General features: G+C 34.3%; 1 protein-coding gene across 1 annotated transcript in view; it reads left to right on the top strand.

Annotated features, from left to right (window-relative positions):
- The window catches only part of LOC149591758 (uncharacterized), a 48,253-nt gene extending 41,633 nt beyond the window's left edge, over positions 1-6,620 (top strand). The window contains exon 3 of the mRNA XM_089861749.1: positions 2,633-6,620. The gene's annotated coding sequence lies outside the window, so the exon portion shown is untranslated. The remainder of the gene's footprint in view (positions 1-2,632) is intronic.
- Positions 6,621-21,015: the final 14,395 nt, after the last annotated feature.

Below are 21,015 nucleotides of genomic sequence, written 5' to 3'. Positions count from 1 at the left end.
CCTTGGTGCTGAACAGCCTGAACTGGACAAAAGTGGGACTTTGTTCATGGTATCGTAAATAAAATTTGAAGATTTTTATATCTGAGAAACTTTGATAGTAACTGGATAGCAGTTTATATTCACGATAGGGAAAATGGGTAATGGCATATAGCAATTTTAGAAGAACAAATAGCTTCTATCAATAACATATTCAGGATATCGTAAGAACATCGAATCGGTGTAATGCTGGCAGCATGAAGTATATTTGGGAATTCACTGGCTCCCTCTACTAGTTATTTATTTTAATGTTCTAAAAAGGTCAATATTTTGACCTTGTAAACTTTCTATGGCGCTAGAAACGAAATAAAAGGTGTTAATTGAATATAGAATTTGTTTATCTGGTAAATATCATTCGTTTTAATATATTACGCTTTATCAACTACATTTCAGTTTTCAAAACAAAAGCATGTAAATGTAAATAAGTTTTATAAAAAATATTTAAAAGTTGCAAAATTCAATATTTTGTTAGATATTTGAAATTTATAATTGAAATAAGATTTTTTCCAGACACTATTATATAGGAAAAATATAAATTTCCATTATAACAATTTCAGAAGGTCTTAACTGATGATATTTCTAAGCAACAAAAGAACGGTTCAAATTCATCGATGCGTGTAAAATGCTAGATAAAAAAGAAAAAAAAAACTTCAAACCGTGTATTAGATAATGGGTATAAAACACCATATTTTCAATAGATTTTATTTTTTTTAAAAGAATCCATAGCTTTTTTTTGTAGATTGAGTTGATAAATAAGCAAACAAACTCTTTTCTTTTCATTAGCAGCCATCAAATGATGAGAAACATAAAAATAGTTCCCATCTTCAAAGATGAGCCATCTCTTACCTAACAAGAATAATTAGTCGTGGGGAAAATTTCAAGGTTAAAACGCTAATGACCTAATAATTGTTGAAGATGTACAAATGCAAGAAAAACTCTTACTACGGGAATATATTTCTTCATAAGATATGTTCCATAAGTTTGTCACTGGTTACAAACTGGAGCTTGCCATGAAGTGACAACGTAGGTCATAGATTCGAGGTAAAGCGACGCCTGGTGAGGCGCTGTCAAAGGCTTAGTACAGACTAAATAGGATTAGATGGACTGCAAAACAGAGTGTAGTCAATTCTCGCTTCTCGTTGTCGAACTAGCTCGTGCTGTAAGTCTCCAGCATTACGAAGTATAAGTGTCATATCTTATATTCTTTTGATAACATTGACAATGTCATACGTATTGTGTTATGTTACTTGCAAAAGTCCTCGCCGGTTACGAACAATGATGCCAGGATAGGTTCCAATGTTTTAGGATTTTCCTGTCATCTTGAACGAAAATTTATCTTTGTGTTCGCGAAATATTATTGGGATTCATGTGGACTTCCAGCAGAAAAAGAAGTACCAATTTGGAGTTTAAATGGCTTGAAATTAAAGATACTAAGATTGTATGTAGCACAGGTGTTTGAAAATCGCCCTTGGGTATTTTAAATCCACGTCATCTCTCCCTTGAAGGGAAGTTCTCGTAATAAGCCGAAGGCTATGCCTATGGGTTTAATAAAAATTTAGTTAGAGCCATAGATTATAGCTCCTTCACACCTGACCGGATGCGAAACCTTACACTAAGACGAAAATTATTAAATAGCCTATTGACGCTAATTGTCTATAGAAATTTGCCTTTCTTCTTGTCGTTGGTAGGTTAGTCGCCTTGGCAACAGATCTTTAGTTTAATTGGAAGTGGTGTGTGTGATGTTTTTAAAGAGAAAGGTTTTTTTTTTTTTTTTTTGGTAGATGAATTTAAAGGTTATATATATATTTAAAGGTAATATTTTAATATTATGAATAATGATCATTAAAAATAATTAAGATGTTGTTAATGTTATGAATAATTATTAATAATAATACTTGTCTTTTAATATTATGACTAATTATTAATAATAATATTTGTTTTAATATTGTCAATAATTATTATTAAAAAATATTAATATATTTAATAATAATAATTAAAAATATTGATATTTTAATATATTAAATAATTATTATTATTTAATATTGTGATTATTTTTTATTATTAATTATATTAATGTAATGTTGGTTTAGTGTTAAATCAAGAACATATTATAAGACCTAAGAAGAAAGAACTTCATTTATTGAATCGTACTGAAATACCATGATCTAAAGTTTTTAGCTTTCACACTTTTTCATGTACCCGTTATAAGGTTTTATCGAAGAGGGTATATTCTCTTTGTATTTATATGGGTTTTTGGTAGCAGACTTAATCGTAAACCGAAGTACCTAAGTACGTTTCGACCATATAAAGGTGTTTTCTTAACGCCAAGAAGCACCGCTAGAGTTCACTACATGCCATAGGCTATGAAGCACTTGCTCCCTCTAGCGGTACACATTAACGGAAACAAATTAATTAATTTAATAATATAAAAAAATCCTTTTCATGGCTTATTCCAAAAGAATTAAAAAAATAATTATTTCCAAACCAAGTAAACAATTTCAAATTAGTTGCCTATTTTTCACATATAAACATTTTTAAAATGATGGAAAAATTCTTAATCATAATGAATTTTATTTATTTTATTTTTCTATTGCAGAATTAGTTTTGGCATCTGAAATGGTCGAAGAAAATATTTGTCAAGACATCAGTGGAAGGAAACGTGCGTAATTGTTTCGTGAAACCGCATACCATGATGTTGGCCACCTATAAAGAAAAGCATATTGATAAATATTTAAATAGTAGTATATTTTATAATAATATAAAAAAACAAACCAAATTAATACTTTTTAGTCGACACTACGAGACTAGTCTCGCGCATCGTATTTCTGCTATATTATTAAAACTTTAAAGCGAAACATCGTCCATCGCATTAACAAAAATTAAAATGTGACGATATTTTTAAATTAATGATATGGGAGTGTGAAAACCGAGTCATGTTATAAAAGATGGGGTGAATTTCGCCAAGTGAAAAATAAATTATCTTAATTTCAGTAAATAATTTAAATAATAACGTTTATAGTTAATGTACATTTTATATTTATAATATTAGTCCCTCTTTTATCTTATTTCCCAAAAAAAGCTACGTAATATTTAATTTCATTAAACAAATTAATTTAAAATTAATTATTAAAATTATTAGAAATAAACGTGATAACTAAAATTATGATAATTAATGACGACTTTCAATAACCTTAATCTTAATTAAATTACATCAAAATTTTAAATTGTAATCATTCATTGGAATACAGTTATTTTTTTAATCTTAACTTAATCTTAATTAAATTAAGCTACATGAAAATTTTAAATTATAATTATTCATTTTAATGCAGTAATTAGCAATTTAAATTATTCTTATGGAATCTTCCGATGAAGTGACCAGAAAGTTTAAGCGTACTATCATAATTATAGTTATACGTTGTATCTAATAATTCTGTCCACCAAATGGTCACCTTTCGTTGATTTTAAAAATGAGGGACGAAGTATATTTTTAGTGGAAGAGCTCGCGGAACAACAATTAAAATTAGTGATTATATCTTAATAATTGTTTTTAAAGTTTTGAAATTTTTGTCTGCTTTTACGTTAAGGTAAACATAGCAAAAAAATGGATATGGATCTCATCTTGTTTATAATTAATTATTCGTTAATTATTTACGGTTTAAAAAACCGTAACGTAATTAAAACCTAATTCTTGACCATAAGTTAATTAATTCCGAACATTGAAAATACATTAAAATTAATAGAAATTTTGCCTTTATCGAAAATTAAAACGTTAGTGTCAGACATGTTTGCTCAATAATTCCTGGACTCATTGGCGTTGCCAGGATTTTATTCCACATGGATTATAAATTTGGGGGTCCCTTTATAAACGGGGGAGCTTTGCTTTTACTGGACTTAAAGCTAAGTACCCCTGGTATCGCCACTTCCAGGACTGATCAATTAGCCTTATTCCTGATCAGCGCCACCTACCCATAGCGGCGACTTTGAGAACTACTGTAATCGGCAAGCCAACCAGATGTCGCTAAAGTGTGATGACGTCATTTTTGGTAAGCACCCGATAGTGCCCGTCAGTGACGTCACCAAATTTTAGCGACATCTGATTGGCTTGCCGATTACAGTAGTTCTCAAAGTCCGAGTCGCCGCTATGGGTAGGTGGCGCAAATCAGGAATAAGGCTAATTAAATCTAATTAATACTGCATTCCATTAATTCCTGCAGAGAAACAAACACACAGGATGGAAGGCCATCCTTTAACTCATGCAATAGACCAATTCATTATTGACAGGGTGAAGAGAACTTTACAGGGCTTAGGGCACCGCTAGAGGCAGTGCGAGTTGGCTAGCATCCATCGTGTAGTGAATTCTGGCTCCATCTGGTGTTGCCTCTAGGTTCAAGGGAAGGTGTTGGTTTCTCTATTTGTAATTAATGCAAAGGTAGATGTCAAGATGAGATTCATATTCAAAATTAATTTTGTTTAATACACCATGTTATAAAAGTAGGCTAAATTTAAAGGCTTTAAAATAATTATAACAACGGATTATTATTAAGGCTCTCCCCCACAATTTTTGTCTTTCCATATTTCATTTGATCTCATTAGTAGATTCATTATCGCGTTTTTAATAATCTTTATAGAGCTTAATGACGTTCGTGACGTCACACAAAACGCTTATTTAAGTGTTTTAAATATAATACCTTTCGCTATATATAGCTCTCTTAATGGTATAAGTCCCAACCCGAGGTGACGTGTAAACACGTAACGTCATTTTTGTGTTTAACTTTTAATTTAATTTTGGTTGGTAACCCATAGATTAATTTAATTTACCCCCCCCCCCATTTATTTTTATTAAATTATTAATTTGTATTAATTATTTAGTATCATTAACACGCGCGAAGATATAAAAAGGTCAACATCATTTTCAAACTTCAAAACTGCATGTACTTAATTAATATCGTGAATTAAAAACTTAAAAAATAGTTCTGTACTACAGAATGTATTAGAAATTAAACCAGGGAGCTATATCTTAAAATAGAAGGAAGGAATATATTCGTTTTAATCCTTTGCCTTGGCCAGTTTGACCCGCCGGTATTTCATTGCTTCTCCCTGGTTTGTTACACATGGGCCCTATTACTTTTAAAAACTGTAATCATATTTTCAAAACGCATATTTTCAATGTATCCATAATATTGAGTTCAATTGGAACTTCATCGTTGAAAAAAGTAAAACTCGGTTTTTTTCACTGTTTAAATTATTAAACTTAAATACAAACTTTCGTGTGATTATTTGTTTCAAACTGCTGGCCAGTTTCTGCATTAAATAAACAGAAAGTTTACTTGCAAAGTTATCGTTCGAAAAAACATAAACATAAAAACAAGTACTACCATTAAATCTCAGACCACCTAAGCATGGACAGGCAACTGTATTGGGAGCTAGGTTTGCTTAGAGCAACGCCTGACACTAGCGCTGTGGCGGTTGGTGTCGAAAGTTTATCACCAAACTAGTAAAATTCGGCGATAAGTTGCGGTTGCCATTAGTTAACGCGGGTTTAAAGCGTCCATTGTTAGGTGGTCTGAGCTTAAATATAGTGTGTTACCACGAACTTTGTAGTGACGTCACATGGTCTTATCTCTTACCTTATTTTCAGGCGACCATATTGGCAGTCGCGAGACGTCGTCAGCTTGGGCAATACAAATTCGGGACCCAATATTGACGTCACAGTTTTTCCCCCCTAGCTTCGTGGTAGCACACTGTATTATTTCCAATAGCTTGCATTTTACAGTGTTAAAACAGAAATATATTTAAAGCGCCATCTAGGGATATTATCGGTAACTTAATAAATAATTAAAAACGTACATTATTCATATTATTTTTGTCGGTAAGCAACATTTATCAATAATGTTTTTACGATTGAAAAATAGATACCGGTTAATCAGTTAAAATAATGACGTATTCAAAATTTATATTAAAATCAGAAAGAAATTTCTTTGAACTATTTGAATACCCCTAATTTCCATAGGTGGCGAATATCCCGGGGTTGTGTAACAGCTCCTTTTTCAAATCCTTGACATTAACGGTTTTTCAAAGCACTTCAATAATCAACAGTCCTGTTTTTCCCAAATACATTGTTTTAAATTAAATATTCATATATAGTAGCCGTAATTTTCTTTGTAATGTTTCATGTATATAATGTAGATAACATAAATAATAAATAATAAGATAAAAATTTAATTGCTAAAAATTTATTAACAGATTTATTTAATGATCGATTATGTACGGTATTCAAAACGAAAAATGTAATTGTCGAGCATCAGCTAATCATTGATCTCATCGTAACCTTTGAAACATGTATGAAAAGCTTAATTAAAGAACAAAGTCATTCGATGGACAAAAGTGTGGTCCTCGTTGGCTTTGTTCGTTTAGCTTCATAAAACTCTTTTTCTACCATTTTCGAGTGTGTTCTTGGAAAGATAAACAAGATGTAACTCTTTTTATAAGTAAATCATTCGTGATAATTGTTCGTGGTTTTATAAAATTTTCTCTTCGGTGTTTTGTTGTTCTTCTTAGTCATTAATAAAAGATATTCATCTTTATCTCTGTTTCTTAATTATTTTTTTGATTAACCTAAAGGCTGATTTTTTAGGTAATCGGCTCTCTACGAACAAAACACAAATATAACTGAAAGGAGATCAATAAGAAGATGGGAAATTACCGTGATTTTTTTAAAACGGTAATTCGCCAAATTACAGGTAATTCACCGATTTAAATTGTGGAAAACTAATAACATTGTCTACTCCTAGCCTAGATTCCTTTTTTTTTCAATATATTTTATTGTATCAAGAAGTAATATCAAGTTTATTAGGGAGAAGGTATAAATTAGCCACAATTCCTGCTTTATCTCCAGTCCAAAAGTAGGTCCGGGGTTAATCCCCGCCTCTAAATTACAACCAGCATCTCATTGGTTCATGGAAACGCACGTCAGCACGACGCGAATGTCGAAAATTCCGTATTTTCCGACTGAGGAGAGGCGAAATAGCCCGGTGCCTCCTTTTACGTCCCCCCTCCTATTTTGAAAGGGGGACTGGGACTATGGCGCGCGAATACTTAGGCATCTTATACCTTCTCGCTATCACTTCTTGATAGTATATAGTATATATAATCAGGGCACAAACCACATAAGGGTCACGTCCTAAGCTGAAGTATTCTATTAGTATGCTAAGTTACTTAATGCAGGCTTGTACAACGCCTACGACTTGCAGTATACGCTGGTTCCATCTTGGCATGGTAAGTGAGAAACCTGAAAGTTTTTACATAGGCTTATGATTTCACATTGAAGCTTGATAAAATCGTCACCGAGAACTTTAAATAGAGAATTAACTATAAGAGAACCATTTTTAATCGATTTCTACTGATAAAATAACATCGAAATCATTTAGTAAACTTAAAAACACATTTTACATGATTTTTGAGTTTCAAACGTTAACTTGCTAAGCCTAACTCTCATTATTGAAAAACTAAAATTATTTTTAGTAAAACGGGTGAAAAATCGTTCTATCACTGAATGCGTCACAAAGTATTGTCAAACCAGCTTACTCTGGTTTTTTGACCATTTGTTCGTCATGTCTCTACTTTTGACCAGTTAAAACAAGCTGTTCACACGATTACAAAATACGTTTTTCACATAAATTCTTTCAAATGACAGAAAATTTTCGTCTTTACAGAATGTTCAAGAGTTGTTTATTCGCCTTAGAATATTGATTAATATGTGTGTTAAATCATGTTAGTTTTTACCTTATTAAGAATTTTAAATCGATATTATAGAGACTTGGATCTTATAAAATCGAACATTCATCTCATAATCTTGATAAGCAGTTCAAACGAGAACTTATGAATTACAGTTGAAATGACCATTTATTATCGTTGCCAACTTTGTATTAAGTTTGAGTTACTATACACGCAGTTCTTTAATTACAATTTTTCATAAGAAGACGTTGATAACGTAGTTTTGCGAAACAAATTTACTAAGCGGATAAAGAAATCGTATCTACGCACTGAATAAAAAAGTCCTGGCTGCATGATTGATAATGACCAACTCAAGCGACTTTACCAAGGAAGGCAAGTGTCTTTAGAAAATTTTCATATCCTTGGCTATCTTGATAAATAGCGGTCAGAGAGATATATAAAAAGATTTCGTCACTTGCGTGAGGAAAGTGTTCTAACGAACTCAGATCGTATAAGACTATTAGTTTGACCTGAACTGCAAATACGTCTTTTAGTAGTACTACATATTCCTTGTTCTTAATTTTAAAGGAAGCGGTTTATCTTTCATTTCATTGTGTTACTAAGGTTAAACATTAAATCGTTCTTTAGTGAGGGTGAGCTTTTAATGATTTTCTTTTCAAGCTGAACATACATTAATAAAGAATGCTTAACGTGGAAAATGTACTCAATAGATGTAGCCACAAATCCAACTAAGTTTTAATCGACCGGGGCCGTCTGTTATATTTATAATGAACCAGTTAAATGGGTTGAAAACTTGAAACATAAGGACGAAGTTTCAACCGACTTCTTCACGGAGCCAGTATTTGGTTCGTTTTAAATTTTAGACTGGCTTTATGGACTTTGGGGTTGGATATGTTGACTGGCTAATAGATTTAAATATATTTTTAATTCGTTTCTGAGTTTCAGAGGTCTGAACCATTTCGTATTTAATGTTATCAGGTATATAAAGCTTTCAAATACGTCTAATGGAATTTTAGCACACAGGCTTTTTTGCAACAGATATGTGCATCATTGAAAGTATGAAGAGAAAGTTAGAGAATAAGATTAGAAAAAAACTGGTAAGAAAAGCCAAATCTATTGTAGCTGTTTTGTTGAGAGTAAATCTAATATGAGTAACGCTAATTTTATTCCACAAGTAAGACTCTTCGGCTATTCTCAGTAGAGACTTGTTACTTCCTTTTGATACTTTTTTGTAAAAACGCGAGTGACAAGCGGACAATAATAGACCGTTACTGTGGCTAATTAACGATAGTTTTATAAAAAATAGACCTACGGTAAACAAGGGGCAAACTGAGTAAGAAAAGTTAAACAAAAAATACCAAATGTTAAACGTTTTTGAATTTTTTGTGCGTGTCGGATTGAAAAACAGCCAAACTGAGTTGTCAAAAAAATTTGTTGACCATTTTATTAAGTAAATAAGAATCGTAAATCTTAAGGCTGTGTCTAGGTCTTCCACAGATTGGCAAACATTTGTGTGTTGTATAGATAATTGACGAACACTGAAGTTTTTATTAGGGATACATCTCGCTAGTTTTGTAATCTTACTATTGAGGCATTCTGCGGTAATCATTATCATACCTAGCAACATTTCTTCTAACACTGGTAGCAAAATCATAGCAAATAGTAATCGGAACCAAATCAATACGTTCGCGAAACGCCGATAATTAAGTAACAAATTCGAGTTGTAAAAATAAAAGCTTACGTAGAAATTTAATGAATCCGATTGTGAATACCAAATCATGATATATATGTACTGGTACAGTATCATAATGAATATAAGCACAAGCATCGTATTTAGCAATTTGAATCTTTGTCGTACAGAACAGGACTGCTTATACGTTTTTAAGCAAGTTTTTGTTAATTTTGTGTTGAAGAAGCTTACATTGATTATGCAAATAGGCCCCACTAAATTTAAAAACCAGCTCGAGTAATAAGGAATCGTACTAAAATCATACTTTGTGTTCCACATACTGTGGAGAAATGCGAGCACACCACTTATACCGAATAAATTCACCACAGTAAACATTATCGAAAATCCCAAGTGACAATTGCTTTTCCGGAAAAATCCTATTAATCGCAGAAAACGAAAGAAAACATGAAACACCACACACGTTCTGTTCGGCATAGAATACGGCTTTATTACTACCGTGTTGTTATTAGAAATTACTCGCGTAGACTCCGTAGATCTATTTACTCTAAGTTTTCTTCTTCTATTGACACACCGATACATTGTAATCGTAATACAAATGTCTGAAACTTGTTGCCGTACTGTAGATAACTTCGCGCCTAGTATTCATTACAACATTATTTTAGCTCAACATTAAAACTATTTTGAACATGCATCATCGAGTTATAGATTGGTTAATTTACCACCCGCTGACTTTGTACCAAGTGTCATAAGTACCGTCTTGGTACCGTTTATGTTCATTTCGAAAATATTTCCGAGTGATTCACAAGCTTCAGAACTTTTTGAATTGCGGCGGAATCATTTAAGGTTAAATTATATAACGTTTCGCAATATTTGATGCTATTTATTGTACCGTGGAGAATTAACCGGGTTTGTACCTAGCGTAAACGCAATTACCATTTAGTAAAGCGAACCAAATACTGCCTATACCAATGGCAAAGTGTAAAGAAAAGAAAGTGAGGCATTACTCAGAGTCAACAGAAAAACAATACTTTATTCTTTTAGTTCACGGTATGCTATAAGCGATCAAACTCATCACAATTAAAATTACAAAAAATATGTTATCTTGAACTCTGGTAGTAGGCCTAGTGCGTTGATTTTTCGACCAAAGACGCGTAACATTATAAAGAGCACCATGAGAGACTTTCTCATCCACCCCAGTTCTGTTCTTTTTGCCTTGGCTTACACTTGACATTGGCGAAAATCGATCCTTGCGAGGTTTTCGTGCCATTTAAATTTGGTTTTTCTTACCCATGCGTAAAATATGCATTTAGCGTTAATGACAAAATTCAGCAACCGAAAACCTTTCTTTCAGCAACTTTCTTAAATTATAAAATCAATAGAAGAAGAGTCAATAAAGTGTTACGCTTATAATGCTAATTATACAAAAACGAGTTTTGCTTCGCAGTCCTTAAAAACTGCATTTATACACAGTCCTTCGTGACACTTTTTCAAACCAACAAAGAACCAGAAATTAGAAATTATTATATGCATTGCAATTTGAAATTAAGTTTAATCGATACGAGAAATTTGATTTTAATTGCGTAATATATACATTTGTTATGATTAGAAATTTTACAACAAAAACGGCCTTAAATACGGTGTTTCGATATAAAGGGAGCTCAGATTTTAGTGTGTGAAATCGAATAGAATCTGTTCTCGTAAAAACTTTATATAACTTTCAAATAGTTAAGGCGAACAAATACAAAATGAGCTTTAAGCATTTTAAGTCATGTCAACGCGATTAAAGCTTTATAATGCCATGATTATATTTAGCAGGATTCAGGAATACATAGATTTAGTACTTGGAATCTATAAGAGGTCATAGACCCCATACAAATATCTGATTGACTGTGAGGGGAAGCGCCAAAAACTTTTAAACCACCTGCTCCTCCTTCCTCGCGTCTCATTGGTTATGCGAATGTGTGGGACAGATCGAGATCATGACCTTTTAAGCTGTCGTCTGCATCAGTTTCGGCTCCGAAATGGTCGGAAAGTGCGAGAACTTGGAACAGTTTGACGTTAACGACGTTTTTGAGGCGGAAATTTCTATAACTGTAACTAAAGTCGACGATTTAGAAGTTAGTGTAGCTCGAAATTCAGTATTGAAAACGAATGCTATAATAATTTCGAGAAAAGATGACGTTACCTCCCCTTAAACCCTAAGCCTTTGCATAGGGATGCTGATGTTTTGTTTTTGTATAACTTTGGTGAAGAGTGGAAGGAATTAAATTTTTACTCCACCCTGTGAGAACAGTAATATCGAGTTTTTAACGGAAAGCAAGTCTCGCCTTTATTTTAGAAACGTAATCCTTGGTCTACTTGTTCAGACGACGCACCATGTTTACATTCGGGTTCACCGCGCATAGGTCGTGGGAGTCGCGGCGCAAGTCGCAAAATACGTCAAATAAATTATGCATGACGTCAACGGTGACGGTTTCTACACCGCCTCCCCTTTCAGTCAGACACCCAGGCCCATAAAATGGCCTCTTAAGGATTCCAAGTAGTAAATCTATGTATTCCTGTATTTAGTGATAGGGTATACTTCTATTATAACCCTTTGGATATGATGGGAAAGTATATAAATTTGAATTCAATTTAGTTCAGCTCACGCATCAGGAGTTACTTTAGAATGCCTAAAACGAAAAAAATTACTAGGTCTGAGTTTGTATTTCTGCTTATTATCCGAGCCTGTAGTTGGATTCATCTTCTTTACGTCAAGTTCAACCAAGAGGGCTACCACACTCAAAATGTACAGAACAATTAGAATGGCGAAAGCCGGTGCCAAACTCTTCAGGTCAGAGGTCAAATTCTTGATGATTTGATCTTTGTTGATCTCATTCTCCAGGCAAAAATTGTTTAACCAAACGAATTCGCCACGGATATCATGACCAGTTTCCAGAAAAGTTTGCAATCTGTCAAAAATTATTTTAAGAGCTTATGAGTTAATTAGTTTTTGATCAATTAGGGTGTGTCTTAATTATATTTTATATAACCAGGGATAGATTTAATATTAGGAGTAGGAATGGAGATCAGAGTAATGTGCGTGCGTCAAAGTTTCGGACCCCCTTCCACGGGACGGAGAGGTATGAAAGAAGAGGCGGGTCATAGCGACAGGTATCGTCCCTTTCAACCGAATTCCCAATGGACCAAAATCCATTCGACCGAATATCCCGCAATGATTTTAGATTTCCAGCCCAGTGGCTATATTCCCGATGGACCGAAATCCCAATCGTCCAAATATGCCCCTAAAAAAATACATGCATATAACTTGAAACACTGTAGCCGTCAGCGATTCGGTGGTGTAGTGGATACGATGTTGGACTGCGAAGCGATAGGTTGTTGGTTCGAATCTCCGAAAGGTATGTTAATAATATTAAAAGTAAATGCTTCGTGATACTAATTAAAACGCTCACTTTCATTCCTTTCAAGGCAAGAATTAGTAAACAAATTGTGCTTAAAATGAAGTACAGTCTTAATGGTAGTTCCATCAATGTCTTTAAGTTTTAAATTAAAATTTTAATATTTTGGTTTCGGGTGGGTTAGGTTAGGTTAGGTTAGGTTAGTTTAAGTTAGGTTAGGTTAGTTTAGGTTTGGTTTGGTTTGGTTCCAATGATTCGTTGACACCTTTTCCAAAATATGCTCCTTTTAAATAGCTACCACCTTTTCCAAAACATTCTCCTATTAATTAGCTGCCACCTTTTCCAAAAGATTTTCCTATTAATTAGCTGCCACCTTTTCCAAAACATTCTCCTACTAATTAGCTGCCACATTTTCTAAAATATTCTCCTTTTAATTAGCTACCACCTTTTCCAAAATATTCTCCTTTTAATTAGCTACCACCTTTTCCAAAATATTCTCCTTTTAATTAGCTACCACCTTTTCCAAAATATTCTCCTTTTAATTAGCTACCACCTTTTCCAAAATATTCTCCTTTTAATTAGCTACCACCTTTTCCAAAATATTCTCCTTTTAATTAGCTACCACCTTTTCCAAAACATTCTCCTACTAATTAGCTGCCACCTTTTCCATAATATTCTCCTATTAATTAGCTGCAACCTTTTCCAAAACATTCTCCTACTAATTAGCTGCCACATTTTCCAAAATATTCTCCTTTTAATTAGCTACCACCTTTTCTAAAATATTCTCCTATTAATTAGCTGCCACCTTTTCCAAAAGATTTTCCTATTAATTAGCTGCCACCTTTTCCAAAATATTCTCCTATTAATTAGCTGCCACCTTTTCCAAAATTTTCTCCAATTAATTATCTGACATCTTTTCCAAAATATTTCTATTATTGCTAATAAATTGTTCGTGGTAAGAGGCGGGCTTTTTATACTCATATAAATAATCTTTTTACCTCCAAACAAGGTTGGGTTGGGTTAGGTTAGGCTAGGGTAGGTGAGGTTCGCCGTAATTAAAACGTAGTTAAAATAAGTGCAGTAATACATTTTCAACTCACATTTATTTTAACAATAATAAGTTGTGAAACTAAAAATATATTTAATGCAAAACCACACAGTATGTCTTCTTCCAGTTCAATAGAATTTCGGGCCAATGGGACTATAATAAAATCGCACCTTTTGGCTACGTTCGGTCGAATGGGACACCACAAAAAAGCCGTTCTGTCGAATGGGAATTCGGTTCAATGGGACCAAAGCTAGCGACAGAGGTAAAAAGGAATTACGTATTTTTCACCGTCCCCGTCAGCAACGTCATCAGAACGTAGTTTAAGTGAGCCAATAAGATAATTTAAACTTTTCGTTACGTGTTGGAGGGAGGGGCTCTATACTGGGCTATCAGTCGGACTGAAGTAAATACTAACCGTTCTCCATTCCTACTTCTAAAATTAAATCTATCCCTGATATAACCATAAGCAAGAACGGATTCATGAGCAAGAATCCGTTCTTGCCGTAAGGGTCTTGTTTCGATACCTTTGAACGAATATTTCTCTGCCTTCCAAGGATGCGTTTTGCGAAATTAGATAGGAGGAGGGTCGTTCCATGAAAATCTCCCCGTAGTTGACTCCCTCTAGGTGTTTATACCAGAAACAGTGACGTCGCATTGTCGTTAGGGCTCGGGGTTTTTTGGTCGATTTTTTCGAAAAATACGATTAACTACAAATAATCGAAAACTATTCAGAAGTTTATTCGTTTAAACAATACAACAATTTTAGATGATATTTTTTGAGATTGAATAATCTTAGTAAGATTTTAACCGAAAAATGTATTCAAGCGACAAAATTTTCCGAAAAAAATTAAGTCGAAAAAAGGATCGTACTCTATGTTCGGTTAAATAAAAAAATTTCTATTATAAAATCCACTTGCTTTGAAGTCTAACTTTTATCGTAATATTTTGTAATTAAAGCTTTGTAAAAAAATATCCAAATCATTTTTTTTTGAAGTAGACTTCCATCTGGAATATTGTCACTATTATTTTTTATTAGAATTTAACATGTATACACCTTTTCTCCGTATCAGTTATTTATGATCAGATCGCCAAACTCACTTATTGTTACAATCTTTTCGATAAAACCCAATTCCAAAAAGCCATAGTTATAACGTTAGTGGACTCTATAGCAAAATACTTTCCTCCAAGCACCAAAAGCGTATATCTGTGATATTTTCCCCATAGGGATCTCGCGATACCGCTTACCATACCGTCGAAATGGCGATTAAAGCAACAACAATTAATGTGTAACATCAGAAGGGGATAATGGATAATGCTAGCTTTAATTCGAAAATGGATGCGTTCGATTCTTGGTGCGAAACCCATCCTTATTATCTCAACATAAACGCCCTAGACTTGAACAAAGATGGGTTAGTGTTATATAAAAGGGTTAAGGTAAAAAGGGGAAGTGAAATAATATCACCAACATACCTAGATATGCAATCATTTCTCTTTATTGATAAACAATTGCAGCAGTAATAACAAAACACAGACAGACACGTCAGGTACAAAGCCTGTCTCTCAGGAGAAGTAAAAATCCACTCGTCCCTACCACCTACTATATTTCAGAGAGTCACACTTGAAACATATTTTGATCATATACTTGAAAACGACTTCTCTATTCCGTTTTTTATTAACTAACGATATCAATACTCATCCTATATTAACTTTGGAATGAGTTTCATGGTACAGTGGAGTAAAGTCTCAATATCTCGCTTTATACAAACTATTAAATGTATCTAGTCTATCGACTTCATACCCAATCTTCGTTACTCGTCGTTTATAAACTTTGACTACAGATTTTTCAGTTCAGAATGGTTTTTCTCAAATAATTTATTAAAATTATATGATATAAATTATTTTTATCTGATGTTACTTATTATTCTTTTAGTTGTATCGTTTTAAGAGACGTTTTTCCTAGAGTATGCCTCTTTCGCGAGTGTTTGAAAGACCTTAAAATGGTGTAGTTAGATTGGTGATGACAGTTAACAGAATAGTGGTCAGTAGAGTTTTTCAGATATCCGTCAACTGTGAATACGATCCGGATTGTGAAACTGCGAACGCGATCCCCTGGGGTGTGACAGCAGGCAGACAGACACACAAACACACAGGCAGATGGATACGTCGAGAACGGAACGTTTCCAAAACAATCATCACTCGGTGAAATAAAAAATCTAGCCTCTATATTGGCCTCATATGAGTCCAATATTGTTCGACAATTGTCCAACGTCGGTTTGTGTTGCACAAATATGAGCCCGATATCGGTTAGATATTAGTTCAATATGGACTTGATATTAGAACGATATAGCTAAGAAATTTGTCCAATGTTAGCTTGATTGTTGTATGGATAATTTCCTGCCCATTTCTGGGTTAAAACTGATCCCTTAAAAGATGATTCTGGATCCAATTTTGGATGAGACTCCAAATCTGGCTTATCATTCGACCCTCCCTTTTTGGACACTAGTTACGTTATCCAAAAATAGATGAAAAACTGTGCTGTCTCAGAGTCAGCCGTTTGGATCCATTTACATCCAATTTGGGCAACATTTTTTAACAGTGCACGCCTTGGGAAACAGTCAAGCGCTAATAGAAACAAGTTGGGAAAACCAAAATATTACCTCTCCGAGTCAAGAGGTCTACTACTACAAACTTATTTACCTAGATATGGAGTTATTTCACTTTTTTGAAGTAAAAATTTACGAAATATTGAAGTAGTATTCCAAACATAGCGAACAGTAAAGTAGACGACATTTTACATCCAATAAGGATAAATCTTGGACACTTGGAAATCAGTCAATGGGGAAAAGAACAGGAAATGAAGTCTACGCTTCAGCTGTTTACCCTATATTCTGGTAGCTACATTCACAACTGGTTTTCAGTGTAAACACAATCGTCTCGTCTCACCTCAACAATATTCTTAGTTTGCCAACATGAATGTTAACGTTAAATAACACCAAAGCTAAATTATACCTAGACGCACTAATAGTCAATGCGCACCATAAAGAGAATAATAAGTCTGTAGCTACTACCCGTTTACCATTAGCCCTTTTACTAATCTAATTGCCACCATGATCTTTTCTTCTATTATAAAATCTTAACCTGATTATTTAAGAGTGTATTTAACTTTCGGCTCACTCTGAACCGTTAATGTCTCTTCATTTCAGACACGAAAATCAAAGCCAAAAGTTTACTTCACTTCAGGCCTCAATTATTAACACTTTGTTTCACTAAGCCTATTGCGGATAATACTTGTTTTACCCGCCGGAGTCTAGGTCTTAGGTTTCTTCATGAAGTCACTATACCAAGGATTATTCTATATACAGATGTCGTATAGCTTAAGTAATATATAAACAGCCATTTCAAATAACAATATTAAAAAAAATCTTTGGAATATCAAAATGAAACAGAGCTTTAAAGCTACAAAACTACTAAATGCATCATAATTACGAAAAATACTTCCACATATTCACTTTATATTATGGAAAAAGGGAATATTAAGGTTCTGTATGATTTCTTAACACATCAACACAAGGCTAACTGCTAACGCGACGCACTAGTGTAACAATGGACGGACACACACAGACAAAAAAATAAGCTGCTTTTTAACTCTTTCCGTATTAATTTTGAGATGAGAAACAAGATTATCTTAAATATTAAAATAAATATAATTAATATGAAATATTTTCTTCGTCAGTTGTTTGCCTTATTGAACGTTACATCGTTTTGATAAAGAACAATTAAACATTCTAGAGAGACTTGACTAATATTGGCGTTTGAAATGAAGCATACGCCGGTTGCTTCGACTTACTCAAATAGGTAGTATATAAAGGATTCGAATCGCGGCTGTAGATAAGAACATCGCAATTGCGTGAACCTTGGAGGAAGACCCCTCCATTGGAAGGCTAGACGTTTCTCGTAACCCTAGCCGATCGCCGCGTATGTCTTAACCTTAAGGATGATGGTGGTGTTAGAAGCCAGGTGTGTACAGACTGGTGTCCATGTGGGATGGACAAAAACAAAGACCAGAAGATGGTTGTGTTAGAAACCAGGTGTACAGACTGGTGTCCATGTGGGATGGACAAAAACAAAGACCAGAAGATAGTGGTGTTAGAAGCCAGGTGTACAGACTGGTGTCCATGTGGAATGGGCGAAAGACTAGAAGATGGTGGTGTTTAGAAGCTAGAAAGTTCAGACTGGTGTCCATGTGGGGTGGACAAATGAACAGATTTGTTAGACAGACAATGGAGTAATAGCCTGTATGTGGAATACAATTTCCGGGACTGTAAATGCGGTCTGGAAATTGAATACACGTTTGCTCCGATCTGCAAACTGCGAACGCGGTCACGTGGGTATAACAACGGACAGACAGACAGACAGACAGACACGTCGAATTTAGAACCTCTCCGTGACATACGTCACTCGGAGAGGTAAAAATGTTCTATTTATCGCGTATGTGATTCATTTTAGTTTGTTTTTTATGATCTCATGTTACCACGCTTTGTGGTACACTTCTCTCGAAGAGAAAGTAATATATACTTCTGATAATATTGACTGTCCCAATGTTTTTAATGATAGTTCATACCATTATCAGGTTTTTACCTCTCCGTGTGACGTAGTCCAGGAGAGGTTCTGTAACGGCCGTGTCTGTCTGTGTGTGTGTCTGTCTGTCTGTGTGTGTGTCTGTCTGTCTGTGTGTGTGTCTGTCTGTCCGTTGTTACACCCACGTGACCGCGTTCGCAGTTTGCGTATCGGAGCAAACGTGTTCGCCATTTCCGAACTGCTTTCACAGTCACGGAAATGGCTCCTCTACTTGAGTTCTCACACCACCAATCTTCTGGTCTTTGTCCATACCACACGGACACTAGTCTGTTCTTACTGGCTGCTAATCACCACCATCTTCTGGTCTTCGTCCATTCCACGTGGACACCAGTCTGTACATACTGGCTTCTAATCACCACCATCTTCTGTTCTTTGTCAATCCCACATTGACACCCGTCTGCACTTACACTGCCTTCTAACACCACCATCCACTGGTCTTCCGTCTATTCCACATAGACACCAATCTGTATCATTGGCTTCTACTCCATTATCATCGTTTGGTTTTAGGATATACGCGGCGATCAGCTAGGGTTACGAGAAACGTCTAGCCTCCCTAAGGTAGGATCGCTACCAAAGGTTTTCGCATTTGCGGTTTTTCCTTACTATTATAATGGAAACGAATCGTATATATACCCCAAAATTTGAAGAAAGCGGGAAGAGGGGTACCCTTCACTTTAAACGTCAATATTAGCAAAGTTTGAGAAGATAATAAGTATAACTTTATTTTAAACGATTTAACTATTATTAATGTTAATTATTGAAGATTAAAATAATTAAAAATAATTATATTTATTTAAATATTAAAGATAAACCTCTCGTGCAAAGAGAGAGATTATCATTGCCTCCTATATCTACCAAGGCCCGTGCATGCGATATATTTCCTTCATTGCCTCCTATATCTATCAAGGCCCGTGCATTGTGATATATTTCATTCATTGCATAAACATAAGCGAGATTGTTTTGGGAAAAAAATACTGCTTCCACTAATGCGTTTATACTCCTTGTTACTGTTGTATAGAGTAATCATGATAAAAGCTTAAAAAATTACGAGAGGACAGACCTTTTTTATCCTCATTCAAAAATATTTTTTGGTGCTAAGACTGCTTTAAAAATCCAAACGGTTAGGCATTGGTAAAAAAGACAAATGATATTTTTCAAATCTTATGAGATAACGCCCACCTAGTTGAAAATTGCCGTTTTTTATCCGCGGGAGCCATTCCTTATGAGAATTTCGATGCTAGTAGGTTGTCAATTAAACTACCGGTATATTATTGTTGTTGGAAATTGGATATTAAGTCAAATTAAGTGGTTGTAAAGAGCCAGCAGGTTTTTGCCACTTCTTTTTGTGAGTATTTGATTTTTATATGTAAAATGGAGGAAGATAATGTTGAGAGTAAGGATGAAATGCGGAAGCGCAAAGCGCGGGAAAGGATGAGGGCAAAAGGTCGACGTTTTCATTGGATACTTAAGGTTATATAATCTTCTCGACACGGAGAGGTAATATTTTGGTTTTCCCGACTTGTTAAATACTATTATTTGTCAATGATTAAAACTCTGCGTTTTTTCGTTAATATAGACCTTAAAAAACTTAAAAAAGATTAAAGTTTATCGTGAAAAAATAATAGTGTCGGTTACTCGTCCAAATACTAATCGATAAAAGAAACCGAAACCGCATTTGTATCATGAAACGTATGGATCATATCTTTTTATTCGGAATCGAATAAAACGTATCGCAATAAAAGTTTTTTGAGTAAAATTCTTCTGATTATGTTCAAAATTTCAGTTTTTCGGAAAAAATTCTTACGATTAATAATTGCATCACTCTACCTTTTTCCAAATAAATCGAGACGAAATACTTTGATATAATCTCCGTTTAACAAATTTTGGAATGTTAATATGTTTGAATAATAGTTAACCAATCCCCGAGCCCTAATTGTCGTAGAAGAGGCTATATACGATATATTTTCATTCGCTTTGAATATTTCCCTTTCATTAAACCCAGACTCTTTCAGTTTCATAACCCTTTCCACATAATCGTCGAAAAAAGCTTGAAAATATTTCTGGAAATGCATAATATCATAAGTTTATCTTGCCTCTAAGTAGAGAAATGGCTGCTACTTCTATGGCAATAGTGTTTGTCTGGCTCCCTTTAATGAAACCCTATACTCTCTCCGTATCATTTATCACCTCAACTTCAATACAAAATTGAACTGCCTAGCCTAGCGTTTCTTTTATCCCTTTTAGAATGTTTCAGGACTGAAACCGCCTCTATCTCACAAGAGAGAGGGATTTTGGGGTTGCTTAAGTAAAATTCGCCACCCCCCAATGCCTGCCTATACGAAACGTAAAAATCTCCTTTATTCCATTGGATGATTTTCTTCATGTGACCCATTTTGTAATCGTCTCGACCGCTTGGTGGCTGCAACGCGACAGGAATTTCAAAATTTTCTCTCTTCGGATCTTAGCGCTAT

The sequence above is a fragment of the Phalangium opilio genome, unplaced genomic scaffold (genome assembly GCF_054372755.1).
Source record: "Phalangium opilio isolate 3A_F unplaced genomic scaffold, DU_Popi_V2 ptg000500l_1, whole genome shotgun sequence".
NCBI lineage: Eukaryota > Metazoa > Arthropoda > Arachnida > Opiliones > Phalangiidae > Phalangium > Phalangium opilio.
Note: the sequence above shows the minus strand (reverse complement) of the source record. Positions and strands in the feature narration are given on the sequence as shown.